The 5,909-nt window shown below is 30.3% G+C and overlaps 1 long non-coding RNA gene across 2 annotated transcripts in view; it reads left to right on the plus strand.

Moving 5' to 3' along the window:
- Positions 1 to 1,492: 1,492 nt before the first annotated feature.
- LOC111641749 overlaps positions 1,493 to 5,909 on the plus strand; it is a 23,408-nt gene continuing 18,991 nt past the window's right edge. Inside the window, exons 1-3 of one of the 2 annotated variants that reach the window (XR_002759466.1) lie at positions 1,493 to 1,811; positions 3,199 to 3,300; positions 3,630 to 3,789. This is a non-coding gene — a long non-coding RNA (uncharacterized LOC111641749). Of the gene's footprint in view, positions 1,812 to 2,741; positions 3,301 to 3,629; positions 3,790 to 5,909 lie in introns of those variants that run through there. The other variant, XR_002759465.1, reaches the window with a different exon arrangement.

The raw sequence follows: 5,909 nt of genomic DNA on the forward strand, positions 1-5,909 counted from the left end.
ATTTTTCGTTATTTCGTTTTAAGAATGGCCAAAGAGTATTAAACCGCGTGAATATAATCGTACGATTGTGACGTCATACCATCAGATAAAAAATCTAGGCTATATAAATGCGGTTAATTGACATCTGGTTATTTATAAAAACGTCCGACGACGTCGACCATACGAAAAAAAAAACTTTATATAAAAATATTGACTGAGGACCTTTTTTCATCTCCACCAAAATATTTTTAATTGTTTCTAAAATAATTAGTTGTTAAATTGATCCGATAATTATTTCGAATTGTTTAAATTATTCATAGTTTCGAATTAAACACGAGCAAAACAATTACGCGTAGAATACAATCGAATGGCGTTAGTATATTTTATCGTCGTAATAATTTCAATAGGACAATTAAAAGACAATTCGATAATAGCCTACTTTATGTTGTCGATACAATACAAAGGTTACTTTTTGTATTGTAAATACGCAATCGTCGTGTTTGTGTGTTATATTTATACCATTAACATTTATTAAGTAACTTAGGTAAAAGTAATTGTTTTTGTTTACTGAATTATATATATACTGTATACAGGTTTTTTTCATAACGTACAGTACGTACGATGCCCTTTATAGTCTGCGGACGTGTTGGGATGGATTAAAGTACTGTAATTTTTTTCTTGTATTTTTAAAGTTATTCGTCTTTCGATGTTTTTTCCTCCATTCATTCTTGTTTTATTTTCTTTTTATTAGAACAAATGCTCGACAATCTTATTTTCTATCAAATATTTTCCTCTGTATAAATTAATACCAAACACTTTTTGAAGTATGTCCTTTTCCTCTATTCCCTAGGCTGTCCCTTCGGACTAGACCAGAGGTCACCAAACTACGGCCCGCGATATCAGTTCGTCCGGCCTGCCGCCGCACTGTGCCACGAATGAGTTAAAATATAATTATATTTATATGAAAATATCATAAATGTAGATGAAGTTACACTTATTTTAATTTTTTCTACATAGTAAGTAAAAATGCCAAAATTGGTTCAGTTTTGATTTTTGAATTTGACAATGATATAAATTTTAGGAAAATCAGTAAAATGAAAAATTCGGCGGCTTTTTGCGACTTTGGATATCAGAGCGCTTTTTGTGTGAATACTGTACCTGCAATGAAGTTTCTAAGAAAGGTGATTAGCTTGCATTGATGTTTAAAACTATCTTATTACTAATGTCACCTTCTGTGGTAACTTTTTGGTAAATAAATATGTTGGTTGTCTTTATTTTTGTGTATTCAGTGTACTGCATTGAACAAAATGGCTATGCAGCCTGCACTCGTTATTCTCCGAGTTATCTGACCTGCTGTGAAAAAAGTTTGGTAACCCGAGCTAGGAGGTTATAACTGGACAAGATCCTTTCACCAGATATCCCCAAACTGTTCACATCCACTAAGAAACATACATATGGCACTACTCTATGACCTGTTGTGAATAAAATACAATCTCACACACACATGCTAGAATCTTTGCTACATAACCAGCTTAAGGAATCTCTATCATGTATGAGAATATCAATATATAATATCCATCTTGTTACAGAAAGATCTGGCAACACCAGAGAGAGAGTGGCACGTGCAAGATGGACGGCCCTGATTAATGTATGCGACTGGAGATCGTCCGGTCCAAGTAGAACCCTGAATAAAGTATTCAGAGTAAGTTTTGTATTACTGTCTTACTGGGGGTCTTAAGTGCGTCACGAACAGCGTGAAAACACAAAGAAAACCATATAAAACAAATATGAACGTTTGTTACTTCATACAGAAGTTAGATGACTATCTAAGGGTAATTGTCTCAAAAGATTTTTTAATTTGTTCGATATTATCATTGAATTTCTACATACAATTAAATATGAAATCACATTTAATGTTGAAGTATTACATAATGATGTTGCTTATTTATCAGACATATATGAAAAGTTTAATGAATTTTTGACAAAAATGCAAGGCAACAATATCAATCTCATCAAAGTTAAGAGTTCCCTAACATCCTTCTTAAACAAACTAACTCTCTACAAAAATAATATGACTCGTAGAGAATTTTCTCTATTTTCTTGTTTAAATACAATAAGTGCAAAAAATATTGGGGGATACTGATTTAGAAATATATTGCATACATATTGAAAATATGAAAAATGATATGAATATTCGTTTTAAAGACGTAGAACAGTTAATAATACCAAACTGGGTAATAGATCCTCTTAACGTGGATGTAAATATGATACCTTCCTCTATACAAGAAATTATGATTGATTTGCAAAATGATGTTGAAGCAAAGATTTTGTATACACAGGATAATATTGAATGTTTTTGGGTAAATAATAGACACAGATATAAAATGCTTTGGAATGAGATCAAGTTATTAATTATGGCATTTCCAACTTCTTATCTTGTAGAAAAAGGAATTAGTGCTATTGTACAGTTATTGTCCAAACAAAGAAATCGGTTAGAATTAACACAAAAAGGTGATTTGCGATTACTTTTGACAAATTTCGAACCAAAGATGAACAAATTGGCTCAATTTCATCAGCCTCAAGGTTCGCACTAACAATATTTTTTCTGTATACTTAAACATTTTATATTCAATAAAAAGTGTTATATTTTTTTATATTTGTTAAATTTGTTAACACTTATGTTTTTTAATTTTGTTAATTATATTAAAATCTTCTAAGTATTCTGAGTAAATACATGTTTAATTTTTTAGAAAGTATATAATTATCAAATAAACTAATAAACACAACAAAATTTTTTTGAATTGAAGGGGGCGATACTACGTAACGGTTTTATTGAAGGGGGCGATGATTCATTAGAGGTTGAGAAACACTGGTCTATATCCTATTAACTTACAACAAGCCCTCCTATAAAAAGTTTTAGTGAGCTAATCTTGAGATTGTGTGCCCACAAGTGATATAGGTAGCACACCTATACCCTTGGCTACTCACACTAGACAAATATGTCATTTATTGTATTATATTCTGAAAAATTATACTTTATTATTGTGATTAAATCAATCATTTAGTAATTGAGTTATTAAGATGAAAAGTTACTTTTAATTTAGAAGAATATAAGAATGTAAGTTTTATGATCTATTACTATAAATTTAATAAAAATACTAAATTATATATTTATGTTCTGGAAATCTGTCATTAGATTTTTTTTTTCTGTTTTAACAGAAGTGCCTTATAACCTCTACTGCATCTGCAGTGAGGATAAAATATTTTTTAGCATGATATCATTCTGGCTTCTGAATTTTAATATCTCTGGATAATTTTAAAGTAAGTAATCTCCTAGTTTTATTTAATATAGTTAAAAAGAAAACATTTTATGCTCCTTAACATGCCTCTTTTTGTAGTAAAAGTTAAGTAGATCTTTAAGACTTTGTATGGATTAAATTGTAATCTGATACTTTGCTACATTTATTTTTTAGTAGTATCATTAAAAATCCTTATCAAAAAATTTCATTGAGTTAATCTTTTATTTTTACTTGTAGACTTAATATTACATGAATAAAAAAAAACAATTAATATAAATTCCTAATTATTGATATTAAAAGTACCATTAGATTCTTCTTATTCTAAAATATTTCTCAATTTATGACTTGCAGATCAATACTCATATGTAGGAATTACTATTGCAAATGAAGTTATAGGAAGACAATGAGATCAAATAGAAAGAGATCAACAGCAAGTTTTATTCAGAGCAGTTTACAGTCATCAGAACAACCTTGTTCATCATTTAACAATAATAGCAAAATTGAAGAGAAAGTAAGTATATATGCTTCACTCAAATTTATATGAATTTAAATATTTTAAATCATTAAAATATTTTTCTATGATTTAATTACTTTTATGTTTCTATAAAAGCATATTTCAAAGGTTATAATAGCAAACAGGCAATACAACATTACACACATTACAGGCAATCAACAGCATACAATTTTTTTACAGAATACATGATTAGAAGATCTTCAAAGTTATCAAAATTTTAAATTTTGTTTATGTTTATTTATATGTAGATACATAAATAATAGGCTAAAAGTTATCTCAAGTGTGAATGAAAAAAGTTTCTCTCATTTTTAAAATAAACAATGTTTATATTTTTTTATAAATGCTGTTTATTTTAAAAATGAGAGAAATCATAGTTTAAAATGTAAAGTTTTTTGATTAGTAAATTGTAGTCTGTTTAATGGTAGTGTTATAATTTACTAAATATTCATTCAATTTTAATATACAGGGTCTTTATAATTAAAGTTCCACTTTGAAATGGCCATAAAAGAAAACTACTGAACAAAATGTTATGAAACTTGATAACAGTTTACATGAAGTCATGGTATTTTATTTTCCACAAAAAAAAAAAAATAGTTCAAAAACTAACCACCAGCTGGAAATAGCGCTTTATGCAATATTGTTAAATGAAATAACACATTAAGACATCAGTTGAAAATGTTTTTAATTGTTTCTAAAGCATGTTACAAAGCATGTTCAATGTGGCATCCACCATTTTCTCAAAGCAAGTTAAATCGCATTACTATGTTCTCAACAGTAGCTCTTACCAAATCTAGGAGGAATGTTATGGACATGTTGGTGTATCGCATTTCTCAATTCTGCCAAATTGTTCATTTTCAACTGATATCTTCATGTCTTATTTTTTGTTTAACAATATTGCATACAGTGCCATTTCCTGCTGGTGGTGAGTTTTTGAACTATTTTTGGGGGGGGAAATAAAATTCCATGACTTCCTATAAATCAGTGTTTCCCAACATGGGGCCCACATCCCACAGGGAGGCAATTGGATTGTTAAGAGGGGCAATTCAAAAATGGACTCGTCCAGAGTTTAAGTTAAAAGGTTGGGAAACTTCTTGTGCCATGCCCCACAAATGCTCGGTGTCAACAGGGTATTAGATAGATGAAAGTTGAGATCAGTCATGGAAGTTGTAAGAGAAAAAGACCAGGGGCCATATTCTGGTCACTGTCTCTGGTCTTTCGTCTCTCGCAAGCCAGTTGCTGATTGGCTAATCCAAATGATTAGCCAATCAGCGACCGGCTTGCGAGAGACGAGAGATCAGAGACAGTGACCAGAATACGGGTCCAGATTATCCATATATGAACTTCTGATTTGTAGTGCAAGTCACATTATTTCAATTCAAAAATTTTCCCCCAAACAGAGTTAGATACATCACCGGCACAACTCTATTGCTAACAGCAAAAGTATGATGTACAGAAGCAAAACACTACTACATTCCACACAGGCAAGTGCTATGTGCAGTAGTGGTGTAATGGTGCATCTATTTCATGCTATATCATTGTTAAAGTAATTCAGTGAATATAATGTACAGTAGTACCTCAGGATACGAATGCTCCAGCATTCAAAATTTTCAGGATATGACATGAAATTCGAACATATTTTTGCTCCACGGTATGAACAAAAACTCACCATAGGACATTACATTAGTTTGCAATGCAATTTTTTTTATTCACTTCTGTTCATTGGTCTCAGTCCGTGAGTTTGCTTTGTCATGGAAGGATCTCACTCGATAAAGGAAATCTTGAGGTATTATCAGAAAGTGACTGATTTTATTGAAAAGAAACATCTCAAAAACATTCACACTGGCCGTATTACTGCTCAGTTTAATGACATTTGTCTAAGTCATTTTAGAAACATTTTAAAAAGTAGGCAAAGCCAAACCTCTTTGGATAGATATTTTACCAAGCAACCTCTATCCAGTGAAAGTGCTGGTGAAAGTGAAGGAAAGAAAGCAAAAGCAGTGAATAAAAAATTTTAAAAAAATATAAAACAGAAAAGATAAAAAAATTAGTGTTAAGTTATTTTTAAGTTATTGTTACATTATGTTATGTAAGTTAAGTTTTAGTTTCATTTCCCTTCT

This window comes from Centruroides sculpturatus, unplaced genomic scaffold (assembly GCF_000671375.1).
Source record: "Centruroides sculpturatus isolate CEXI.00-Female unplaced genomic scaffold, Cexi_2.0 scaffold660, whole genome shotgun sequence".
NCBI lineage: Eukaryota > Metazoa > Arthropoda > Arachnida > Scorpiones > Buthidae > Centruroides > Centruroides sculpturatus.